The sequence below is a fragment of the Nymphaea colorata genome, chromosome 7 (genome assembly GCF_008831285.2).
Source record: "Nymphaea colorata isolate Beijing-Zhang1983 chromosome 7, ASM883128v2, whole genome shotgun sequence".
NCBI classification, from domain to species: domain Eukaryota; kingdom Viridiplantae; phylum Streptophyta; class Magnoliopsida; order Nymphaeales; family Nymphaeaceae; genus Nymphaea; species Nymphaea colorata.
Window position 1 is genome coordinate 22,915,910 of NC_045144.1, and position 13,222 is coordinate 22,929,131.

The window sequence follows — 13,222 nt, forward strand, 5'->3', positions numbered from 1 at the left end:
CTCACCTTGGAAAATATGCAAAAAGAGGGGAATGAAGGCTTGGACAACTCTCACCCCTATTTATAATGCTCTTGGCTTATTTTCATCCAATTCTAACCAATTAAAATTTTAGAAAATGGAAACAAGGATTGTTGAGATCCATTTAGAATCTAATCAAAGGCCCACATTTTATGAGATAATATTGATTTTTGAAATAATTAGCAAGAAAATAGGAGTGGGGGTGGCGCTCTTAGGGTTCTTTAAAGATGATGAATAACCCTAGCCATCCCTAACATTGATGGCCATGATCGATCTGGATCAAGGTGGATCACTTCAGAGCTCTAGATTGAAGATCTGATGTTTGATCTGGATTTTGATCGAAATTCTAAGAATTGATTTGGATTTTGGATTTAGATTAGAGGTTTAGATCTAGCTTTGGATCAAAAAAATTGATTTTGGATATCAGATATGAGATTTAGATCTGAAACCATGCATATTATAGATCTAGATTGCAGATTGGGAGTTTAAATTCAGGATCTAATATGAGATTTAGATGTGAAACCATTCATATTATAGATCTAGATTGCAGATTTGGAGTTTAAATTCAGGATCTCAGATTCATGTGGAGGACCTGGGCTCAGCTTGGGCTCAAATGGGTCAAGTTCAATGTTAGGAGGTTGACCTAGGCCTGTTTAGGTCCAGGATAAGTTGGACCCAGTCCAACAAGCTTAGGTCAACTGGGTTTAGTTTTTGGTCAAACTATGTTGATTTACTCTAGGTTGGGCTCAAAGGTGGGTTTAGGTTTTGCATAAACCTTATTGAGCTCAGTCTTGAAGCATGAATTATTTAAGTTAGGTTTATGTGGTTCCTAACTTACAAAAACGTGAAAATAATGCACATTTTGCCAAATGATGATTTTACACCTGGCGCAGAAACCAGACTTTGCAAGTTAGGTTGGGCATTAAACTATGTAGGATCATAGACAATGTGAAAATATGTGTTCACGTAAAATTTTATGGAATAATGACTTGATTCTCATTTGAAATTTTCAAAATTTACCAAGCTATAAATCTAAAATACGGAGGGTAAAATGGAAAAAAGTGATTTTAGCCTTGTTTGTGGGATATAGACACACTAATACTCTCTTTAAATGATGTTGAATCTGCTGGAGTGCTCATAATGAAAGTCAGAATCCTGGATTAATCATAATTAGTTCTGAAGCCACAAATGATGACGTTTGAGTTTGGACAAGATGGTGTGCTCGATGGCAGTGATGAATTGTATAATCCAACACTGCTCTATTCGAGCCAAAGCTGATAATACTTTATTGAGATGTTTCTGATCACATTGATGCGAAGAAATCAGCAATTCGAATTGTGGATTGTGAGAATTTCAGCTCAGAAGTTTGACCTGTCACTAAGATCTCTAGATATGTTGGAGAAAAGAGTGGAAGTGAATAATAAACTAGATTGTTGATGAATTAACCTGAATTGAGCTAAAGATAGATTCTGACATGGATGAATATGTCATTTGCTCAGCATAAGTTAACTAACCTCAAATTGAGAAAATTTCAGCTGAGACACTCAAAATGCTGGAGAGAGATTAACTTTGGTGTTAGGACAACTCTTTAGAGCTCAAATTAAAAAAAATTAATGGAAAAAAGCATTGAAAATACTCTCCTGACCCTAAGAAAACTTTAACATGAGCTTCATGGGTACAGACAATGTGTCAGTAGTGAGAATTATGTGAATCACTCATCTGCTAAGCTCCTTTCAGTTGAAATATATGGAAATGAGAAGTTTACAATATAAATTTGGCAATAGAATTGCGGGTTTCACTGAAAATAGTTTTTTGACATTGAAAAAGGGTTTGAATGTAAAGTTTTTGAGATCAACAAATGATCTAGTGTGAAGAAATTGCTAAAAAGCAATAGAAATCGGCCATTTTGAGCGAATTTCAACTAAGTATGAATTGAAAACTGGGTTGGGGAAGATCTTCGTGGTTCGCAAAAGTGAAAATTTTCATAATTGAAATGGTAAAAGATAATTCTTGGAGATTCTAGTGCCTTTCATGGAAATTTGATCAAATTTGATTAAAATGAGGGCAATTATGGGTAAAATGGTCATTTCTCGACCATTGGCCGGCTGGGTGATCTGGTTGCAACTGCTTAACATTTGGGTGATGAAATTTGTGTCTGTATGATCCTTCGCCTATGCAATTAAAATATTTTTAGAAAATCAACAAAAATTCCTCCATCAAGAGCGGTAAAATGGTTATTTTAACAATAAATAATTTGGGGTGCCTACAATTGTAAATGTCGGGTACATCTATCCCTGGGTCACATTTGCAACTCTGTTCTTCAAGTCACTCCACCATGCTATCCACCGACTGCATAGCTTCCAAAGGAGTCAGATCGTCACCGCTACCGACAACAAGAAAGTCATTCCTTAGGATTGACAAGGTCACTAAAATTTAAATTAATTAAATGTTGACAAAATTAACACACATCCCATCATGCAATCATGTATTAGCAGATCTAGAATATGAAATAAATATGTGATAAGATCATCACAACAAGATAGACATATAATACATGTATTGGTCAAATCTAGATGTTCGGACCGAAATAAATGAATAGATCCTCCAAGTGTTGCAGTCAATGAGAACTCAAGTTTCCAAATAGTAAGCATAAAAAAAAAATTCACTCTCACACAACCATACACCTATTGCTCAAATAAGATTATTAATATATAACCCGTAAACCCACAGTTAATATTACCCATGGATATAAATATACAATGCACTAAATCAATCTGATTAAAAAAATGATCAACATTAATCATCATATATGAATGTATGGACTAAATGAAATAAAAGAGCACGGGGTACAAGGCAGGCCCATGCATGCAGCTGCTCAGGAAACTGGTTTTTTTTTTTCGTTTCTTTTATTTTATGTATATAATGATGGAGAACGTGGTACAAGGCAGTCTCATGCTGCGGTTACTCACAAAAGGGCTCATTCCCTTTTCTTTTATTTAAATGTCATCTCACAAAAGAAATTTTAAACAAACACATGGCAATGCAAGGATAGAAGGTCATCATATTATATGAGAATAAAATAAACTTATTAATATGTTTGATTCACCCTTCACCCAACATGTCGCAGACTGGGACCTACGACCTGCCTTGCTATGATGATAGAAGTAGAGAAAGCAAGCATAGCATTATGATAATCTAAGCAGAGAAAGCAAGCATAGCATTAGGCGAGTAGTGTAACATGCCATGCCATTCTCTGCTCCCTCACGCGAGTGGTGCAAGTGGGCATAGTGGTAAAGTTTGATTTTCTTTTGATGAACAGTGTAAGGCCAGGGCAGAGACAGGCAAAATGGTCCAACTAACACTAATATATTACATATATAATATATTAATATAATATGTATTATATACAATATATATATGTATATATAGACTCACACATTATATAGTATTTGCAAACTACAGTGTAGCAGAAGTGAACATATGTCATATACAATTGCCCATGTCATGAACTTGAAGCGCGACCTGTCCTACGACACATTTTAGTAGTTACTTGTATCATTAGCACAAAATGTGATCTGTCCTAAACAGATAAAGTACTCTATTTTTATTATAGTGACGTAAGTGTGAGCATAAGCTGGACATACAAAAGTCACAACCCAAAATTTAGCATACAATACATCTATAAACTCCAAAACCAAAAAGATAAATGTTACTTACCTAAAACAAATCATTTTGTATTCTTTCTATGTATAGCACAATCAGTTTTTGCCTATGTTTTTATTGAAAATAGTTACATATAATCATTCATTCACCTGTATAATAAAATGTAAATAAAAACTACATCATTTATTATTAAAACTAAATAATGACTCAAATAAACATTAACATAAAAAGGATGCAACAAAATACGTTACTTATTGTAGTTGTATTCTACGACTTTTTATCTTGTAAAAGGCATCAATAATATCATTTGGATCAAACAGTTAAACAATTTTTTTCTCAATATACAAAAACAGATAATCTGCAAAAAATTCATCATTCATTTTGTTACTCAACCTTTTTTTAATAAATTTTATAGCAGAGAATGTCCTTTCTATGGTTGTATTGGAGACAGAAAGTGTTAGAATGAGATTAAGCAACTTTTATACATAAGAAGATCATTCACTTTTTCTACTATATATCAATGTTTGACATACTGATATTGTACTTAAATTTTGAAAACTTGGATGATAACAAAAATCATTATTATAATGTCTCAACTGATATTTTAAACATATAAAATCTGAGTCCATAAAATCTTCAAGATAAAACTTCTGTGCAAGAGTATATGCATCTCATGTATTAAACAACTCATATTGATTTCTAAGATTGAATGTCGACATCAAACGAAGTATTTTCTTAAAATTTTCATTAAATTTATTATTCAATTCTACCATCTAAGAAACAATGGTAGCAATAAAAATATCGACTTGATAATGATGTCTCTCTGTACTAAAATTATGTTACGACGAGAACGTGATCCTTTGACAAAATATTGAGCATTCATATATGGAATAGTGATATCATGTGTCATACAAAATGCTCCCACAACATCTACAAATGAATCTCAACAGTCATTCTAAGTTATTGTATGAACTCTTTTGAATTATGAACTATAGTCATTGCATTCAAAATGTCATGTCTTTGCCTTTGCAATGCCTAACAAAGAGTATCTCTCTGTCCTAAAATTCTTGTATCAAGTGCAAAATAAATACAAAGTCAAATGATGTGATTATATTGTAAACTTAATACTTTCACCATGTATTTAATATGTTGGTCTATTGTCTATTAAATTTTCTAATATATAACATGATGCATCAAACATTTTTATCAATATCTATAAGGAGACAAGAAATGTGATCCCCATCTAGTATGGGCAGACCGCTGTAGTGATCCAATTTGATTAAGTCATCTTTTTGTTTCAAGTTCATGTATATTAATTCTAAATGCAATTTCATATGTTGAGCTTCGTGTAATCTATCATTACATTTACTGCTTGCACTAACAATATTAATTATGTATGTTAATTGTTTAAAAAAGTTATGAACCCAACAACTTCTTTTTGGAGCTGAAACAAATGCAAGTTACAATCTATGACCAAAACAATAAACATATATGTATAAAGACATTCATTTAAAATTAATGTTTACAATCCATTTCATTCACCTCCCATATTACCAGCACCATCATATCTTTGTCCTTGTATATTTAAAATACTAAGATTATATTGACACAACAAAGTAAAAATTACATTCTTCAAATTAATTGTTGTAGTATCATTTACATGCACAATATCTAAAAATCGCTCTTAAACTTGATCTTGTTTATTAACAAATCTAAGAACAACAACTATTTACTCTCTCTTGGACTCATCTCAAGCTTCATAAATAATAAAACAATATTTAGCATCATCAATTTCTTCTATAATTTTAGTTCACACTTTACTTGCAAAAATATGTAAAATTTCATTCTGAACTATTGGTGATATATATTTAGCATTTGTTGGGGCATTATCTAAAACAAGTTATGCAACTTTGTCATTATAACTAGCTAAAGTTTTAATAAACTCAATAAAGTTACATTGATTCAATAAACTTGAACTTTCATCTTGGTCTTTAAAAGCACAAGCTTGAAATGCTAACCAACGAACTGCGTCGACAGATGTCTTCAATCTCAAGCAGTTGTTGTGAATAAAATCTGAACTTTGTTTTTCAATCATTTTATCTATGGGTTTCTTTGATGAATTCAGTCATTAAATGCTCATACATTCACATTATGGGGGGAATTTTGTCTTCACTCTTCATGATTATGAAATGCACATATTTTCTCCCTACCACCTACCATGTTCCTAGCTTTGAATCCCTTAGCAATAAATGGACTGTCATTTGAAGCTACAATACTGAAAAGATAACATAACAAACAATATGAACTATTTGTCTTGCGAGAATATTCTAACCATGAAAATCTTTGAAACCATGAAACTTGAAATTTAAAATGATGATTTGAAGGACCTAACACTGGTTATCTATAAAGCTTGTGCTTATATGACCCATGATTAAAATATGTTCACCTAACTTCATCTCTCTCATTTGTTGATATCTCTCATATAGGACGTTGCAACCGTGAATCACTCAAGATGTTTTCTGTAGTTTGAATTTTTGAATACTTAAAAGGTGGAGGATCTGAGTCAAAAGACCAACATAAAGAGCTTTCAAACTAGAACAACCAGCATTTTGGTTTTCTTCCTCTTGATCAATAACTTTTTTTTTTCAAATAATCTTGAATATTTTTCATCATCTTCTCAATAAGCTAATACGAAAAATCTGAAATTTAAAATAAAAAATAAGATTTAAACATATTGAACTCAAATCATTTCAGCCGATTATATGTTTAATTCAAAACAAAAAATAGAAATTTGTGAGCGTAATCAGGTTTGGCAACATCTTAGGCAGTAGTACTCTGTGCTCCCTAAATGGCCTAAACAGTAAACGGTAGTGGTTTGTGCTGCCTTAAATGAGTCACTATGGCTCCTTGACATCATTGACTCCTTCCTAACAAAAAAAAACATGGTGAAAAATTGTTAGATAAATGAAAAGGAATGAAGGCAGCAACAAGTTCTGTCAAAGAAACAGGTCCAACAAAGATGGTTTAAATTTTTCACTTGTTGGATCGCATTCAGCCTATGTGAATGAGTCATGAGTCTCTATACCAATCAAAGAACATAAAAGGCACATAAATAGCATAGAGACTAACATGGATTCCATTTCAAAAGCAAACAACAATCAAAGAAAGAAGAAATTGAATCCATTTGACACTTACGATATTGCTGAACTCTTCAGCTGATTCCTTCTGGACTTCATATGGATGAAAAGAAAACACAGTTAGAACATAGAAGATACGAATGTGCTATAGGTAAGAAATCTGGCTGCTTTCTCCCCTTATTTTCAGAAAACAGAAATTGGCACCTCGAAGGCTCAAAAGGCCATTCAAAATCATGCAAAATAAGTAAGCAAACAAAGGAGTTTGCAAATTTACGTGACAAATTCGAGAAATAGTTGATTCTATGAGAAATCAGACAAGAACAATATAAGAGTCAAAACAGAGATGGTTAGCAATGATAGGATGATCACCCTCAACCGATGAACAGTGAACACTGAAGCCAGGCGATAAACAGCAAACACTGAAGCCAAGCGGTGCAGCGGCAGTGACGGACCAACGGTGTCTAGGGTGGCAGCAGCCGGTAGCGCTCCAGCAGCAGTCCAAACACCAGGGAGAGTCAGACAAGAGACATCAGGGGTCGCAGACACAATGGGAACAGAGACAAAAGGGGGTTGCGGGCTGCGTTTTGTTGGTTGAATCTGTGTTCATATCTACAGGGGCCAAATTAAGTCCGGTTAGCAAAGCTATAGAGATAAAATAAAAAATTTCAGTTATTTGAATTTAATTTTTTTATTTCCCCGACGTGGGGCCACGGCCCCTGCAGCCCCTTTGACTCTGCGCAAGGTATGTCCGGAAGACGAAAAATATCTTTTTCTTATTATCGATCCTTTCCCCAGAGAGTGACCAGGCCTCTGCGCTGCTTGCTGAGAAGGGGAAAGGCCCAACGGCCCTTCCTTGTCTCTCCGAGTCTGCTCCCTAAAAAAAAAAAAGAAAAAAGAAAAAACCAACCGAGGGACTTGACGGTCCCTCCCTCTCTTCTTTGCCTCAAGAGGCAGAGGTTGCCTGAGGGGGGCACAGCCAGGTACCTCTCCCTCCGTCTACTACCCAATGGCGACGGCGGCCGCCTCATGACATCGACTGCCACAAGGAGGGTGCTTTCGTCCTTGTTAATCTAGTGGCAGCGTGCTACCGTTGCATCTGTCGCAGGCACCAAAAAAACACAACATACTGGCAATATGATGACAGTTTGTCAATTATAAAGTAAAATTTTTCCAAGAGACAATGAGTTGATATGTAGCCTTCTGCTCTGATACCAATCAAGGATAACAGTAAGATACTGTCTCTATTAAACCACAGGTTAGTTTGGTTACCTCAGAAACTCAGCGGATGAAGAACAATTTCGTAGCCTTGAGTATTCACAGTCTGGGGAACGCCAAAATCCACAATCAGCCAGCCATCAACAACTCCACCCTTTCGTTCTTATCATGGATATATTTCCATATGTATCCATTGTCATTCTGCCGGCACGTTCTTCTGTTTTCTTTTTAAGATTTACGTTTTCAGTCATAATGAAAACGAAAACCGCCAATCTTGCGGGTGAGGTGCATTACCGCACATGGCGCATGGTTTGGATCCTGCCTATCCCAGGCGGACCCAAAACCAAAATCCAACATTTGTAAATTGCATCTTTGTTTTCAAAGCAAGTAATTTTCCAAAGCGACAGATATTTCAACACAAGTTTTTCTAAAAACAACCTCAAGGATCAAAAGGATTGGAACATCTAAATCTTAAGAAACCCAAATCTTAAATCGAATCAAATCTTCAACCTTGACCAAAACTCTTAAGTCCTTCAAAGTCCTTGAACTAGGAGAAACCAATATCAAATTCCCAATCCCTAGACTTAAAACTTAAACAAACTTTCGGTAATTAAAATATACCGAAGGTCTAACTCAAAACTTTTATAAAAATACCATCAATCGTAGATAGCTTAATAAAATCACAAGACCAGACCATAGTATTAAAAACATCAACACCCTAGGACCTAAGACATTAACAAAGAACCAGCACTATTATCCAAAATATAAAACCCAAAACCTAAGTCAACATCTAAAGCTAGATCAAATTTTAATGGAAGCTTATTAAAAATCAGCAATTTTTAAAAGTCCAAAGCCAGGTTAAGGTTTTAGTTTAAACCAGGTTGGTTTGGTAGAGCCCAGCTCAGCTTCTTCAAGGGTGATCACATGAGTGAAGCTTGAGTCAAGGCCTAAACCAAACTAGGTTCAACAAGCGGGGTGCAAGCATCCAAACCAAGTTTGGTCTGGTTCATTTAGGAACAATCCTTGAGTATTATAACCCTTATGTTGCAAGTCTAATTTAGATTACTCCCTAATTCTATATTTAGCATAATTAGGTCCAACTCTTTTGGGATTACAACCCTAAGAGTTCTCAACGTAATCAGTTTGGTCAGAACCTAGGCAGAATAAATCTATCCTTAGTCGTTTCTAGATTTACTTGCTTGAAGTTATAACTTATGGAATTACAAGCTTGATTTGGCTAAGACATTCAGGTCAAACCCTTAATTAGCATCCAAACTAAGCTTTGAACACATCACATTAACCTCTCTAAGATATCGACCTAACTCACTCAAGTCCTAAACCAAGTACATTAATTGGTCAAGTTAGGAATAAATCAACTTAGTATTAAAATATGAACAATAAACCCCTTTTCTCTAGCTAAACTCATCAATTAGAAACCAAATCCTAAGAAATACTCACAAAATGCATGTTAATCTCAACTTTAGAAATAGTGGCAAGTTAAATGATATAAACAATAATCTTAAACATCCACTCTAGGATTTCAAACATCAAGGACCATAATAAGTTTAAATTGAACCTAAACCTTACCCCTTTAGGGCTAGTTTAGAACTTAAGCACTATTAGGGAACCCCCTCTAATAAGATAAATCAGTGAAAATCATGCAAAATATAGAATTAGGGACATCATTGCCTGACCTATGATGATTAGTGATTAACAGTGATCTTTCTTATTATCCAAGTTCCCTTAATTTTGAGGTCACTTTAGGTTTTCAATAGAAAAAATGATTTTAACAAGTATCTGCATATTGATTTTGAAGTCTTAGTGTTGTCATAGATTCATAGGGAAAAGTCACAAAGGGAGAGAGAGAAAATATGACACATATACTGCAAAAGCCAATTGAAACAAGATCAATATCTGCATTAACCCAACCGGAAAGACGTATCATGATGCAAAGAAAAACATCAGTCATCTCAAAAGAAAGGAAATATATGATCTTGTCCGGCAGCAATAAATGAATGAGATTCTAGATACATTACATCTATCAAGTAAGCTTGATATATATCATACAACCATAATAAGCTCGAACAGTGGAAAATACTTGAAATTGTCAACCATAACAATCAATCAAATATTAGAAAATAAGGAAACTTATTCTTCAAGTTAGCTGCAGGAAAGCCTTGTCCAGCAAGTAAAGCATACAAAGCAAACAAATAAAAAAAATAATCTATTTACCACTACAGTGTTTGGATAATTTTTTTTTTGGGAAGGTTCAAACCCAAAGACTAACCGGATTCTTTATACTCTTAAGATTTTGGTGCAACGACAATGAAAAGATAAAAATAATAATAAGAACAATAATAATTCACAAGATCATTGACAATTGCATGTCATATGTGCAATAACAAGCAATTACATGCTATGTACATAACATGTATCTGATTTGCTGTCAAGGAAAACGCACAGCATCTGCTCATATGCACAGAATGTAGAGTAGCAACCATAGCATGCGCCCAATGAAAAAAGGAAAATAGAACAAGAAAAAGCCATAAGTTTCACATTATGCATGAAATAACAATAAGAGATTGTAAATAAATTGTACATTCAGGCAATCATCCATATTGAACACAAGTCAAGACATATTTCAAAGAATAACAGTAACAAGCCAATCATATGATAGAACCCAACCTCTATGTAAAACTTATCATAGAACAATCGGAATGACAAATAAAATGGCGAATATATATATATATATATATATGTGTGTGTGTGCGTGTAGGGTGCTCACCTCATGTCGCTTTATTGAGAACATTAAAGTTGAAGAGATCCAGATGGATGTGGCTCCATATAGTCATGCATAGTGTTGTAAGAGGCATACCCTTCACGCCTTCAAGCGTACACCTCAAAGCATTTTTGCATAAAAACACAGGCGCCCCTTACCCTGAAGCGTGTGCTTTACTCAGGAGAGGCATGCGGTTCATTCACTGAAACGTGACAGCGGCTACCGGATTCTAACCTAGAAAGTGTTAAAAGGTAAAAGCATTCCTGAGACCATGCGGATAATTGCCATAATAATATATTATGGAAAAATCTGTTGGAATTAATTTCGTTCCCCGCGTAACCCAGTTACTACCTTTCTCAAATTTTACAGCAACAAAACAATAATGAAATTACCACCCAAAAGTTACGTCAACCATTTTCCAGCTTTTTTTGTGTAAATCTTATTCCATTGGATTTAAGATAGTTGTTCCGTTATTTAGTGAAATCGACCTTAGTTATGGGCGTGAATTAGAAACGTGGATCGCCCGCAGAGAAGTTCTATTCAGACCGGGACTCTTTTCAGAAGATTTATGATTCCAAATTTAGTCGCACTCGCGGGGACATAAATACTCCATCCTTACACTCTGAATATTCAACAGAACCATAATTAATTTCAAAGTTTTGGTATGAAACGTGAAAGGCAGCCAACCTAATCAGGTCAGCCACTATGTTATAGATCCATACGGTACTTCATATTTTGGAGAAATTGAAAAAGTATAAGGGTCGACACCTTCTTCCCCCTCTTGAACCATCTAATGTTAAAACTTTTCCATTACTCCCACATGCTTTTTTAATTTTTTTTTATCGAAAATATTTATTTGAAGCATAACAAATAAATGTGAAAGGAGTACCCGTGGTCCATGGTGTATTCCAAATTAAATTGGTGGATGTCTTCGCCCAACGGTCTAATTAATTGTCATTTTCTTTTAAAAAGAAGAAAAAGGTCGAACGAGAAGTACATTGGTAAAGGAATTGGGTCATGGCAAATCATACACCACGGGTCAAGTCGTTGCCTTGGAAAGCTGGCAATTGCAAACAGCCATTAGTTGTTGTCTTATCTGGCTCGTCACCATTTAATGACAGCTGATGCTTTTTTTCTCCTCACCTACAGGACCAAGTCCGTCAGTTCTAATTATGCCGTGAAATGTAGGCAAATTGTTTTCATGAAATGGTTTCTTTATTTTGACGTATGATAGGTTTCTTATAAACATTGTAATTTTTTCCGCATTTTATACAATTATTGATGTACTTATTTGCATATCTTAATGATAAAGGTTCCTTTTAAGAACACACACATATATATAAAGTTGGTAAAACCCAGACCACTTGGGTAAGAGACAAAAAAAACAGACCTAGTGAAATTAGTTATTTTTTTTTTTATATCTAAGCTTATAGATATGATCTAAAGAGTGACTTGATGAGAAATATATATTAAGTTAGTAGTTTTCTTACTTAAATAATGTTTCTTAATAGTCCAAAAATGAGCGGCTCTTATAACATCAAAATTCTGGTAGTATAAAGATCAATTTATTTTTACATAAATGGCTTGAACTAAGGCATCATTTATATTAAATTAGTGTTTATAAACATATTAGAAGGTTTATATTTTGTTTAAAATACTTTTTAACATGAATTTAAGAGGTCTGGTTTTAATCCCTCACCAAAGCCTTTTGGTACCAATATATATATATATATATATATATATATATATATATTGATTAATAGATAGCAGACCACTAAGAGACAAAAAACCAGACCACTTAATCAAACAAAATATGAACATCTTATTGTGTTGATAAACATCAATTTAAGTTATTTTTTAAAAAAATATTTGAGTTTTCTACTATCATAGTTTTGATATTATTACAGACGTCCAATTTTTGGATTATTGGAAAAGTGTTATTAAAATAATTGATTAACTTAAAACATGTTTGTTATCAAACCATTCTTAAGATCAATCTAAAGTCAGATTGTCTCTTGTCAAAATGTGAGAGCCACCGTGGACCGTGGACCCAGGGCACTAAGAAGGGGGTGTTTAGGTTTAACATGACGTGCCATCAGAACACGCCTACGACGCCAAAAAAAAAAAAAGAGCAAGAATGAGGGGGATAAATGGTAAACTTTTTCAATTGGATATCCAATAGGTCCAGATCCATCTGTTACTGGCAGTTGTATCAGTTAAACACAATAGCATTTGGATCTGGGTCGGGATTATATTGAAACCCCATGAGATCGTTTAAATTCAGTTTCACAATATGTATTTATACATATACATGATTTCCCATCTAAAATATATTACTAAAGACATCAACTCTTTTCCTCTTCCATGTTTGCATTTTAAAATTGAAGAAGCTCAATGTATTATTTCAATA

The 13,222-nt window shown here is 34.1% G+C and overlaps 1 long non-coding RNA gene across 1 annotated transcript; it reads right to left on the reverse strand.

Annotated features, from left to right (window-relative positions):
* Positions 1-2,284: 2,284 nt before the first annotated feature.
* On the reverse strand, positions 2,285-7,277 carry LOC116257071 (uncharacterized). Its single transcript, XR_004173316.1, has 3 exons — positions 7,188-7,277; positions 6,877-6,911; positions 2,285-2,401 (listed from the first exon to the last, which is right to left on the reverse strand). It is a non-coding gene; the product is annotated as an uncharacterized LOC116257071 (long non-coding RNA).
* Between the last annotated feature and the right edge of the window lie 5,945 nt (positions 7,278-13,222).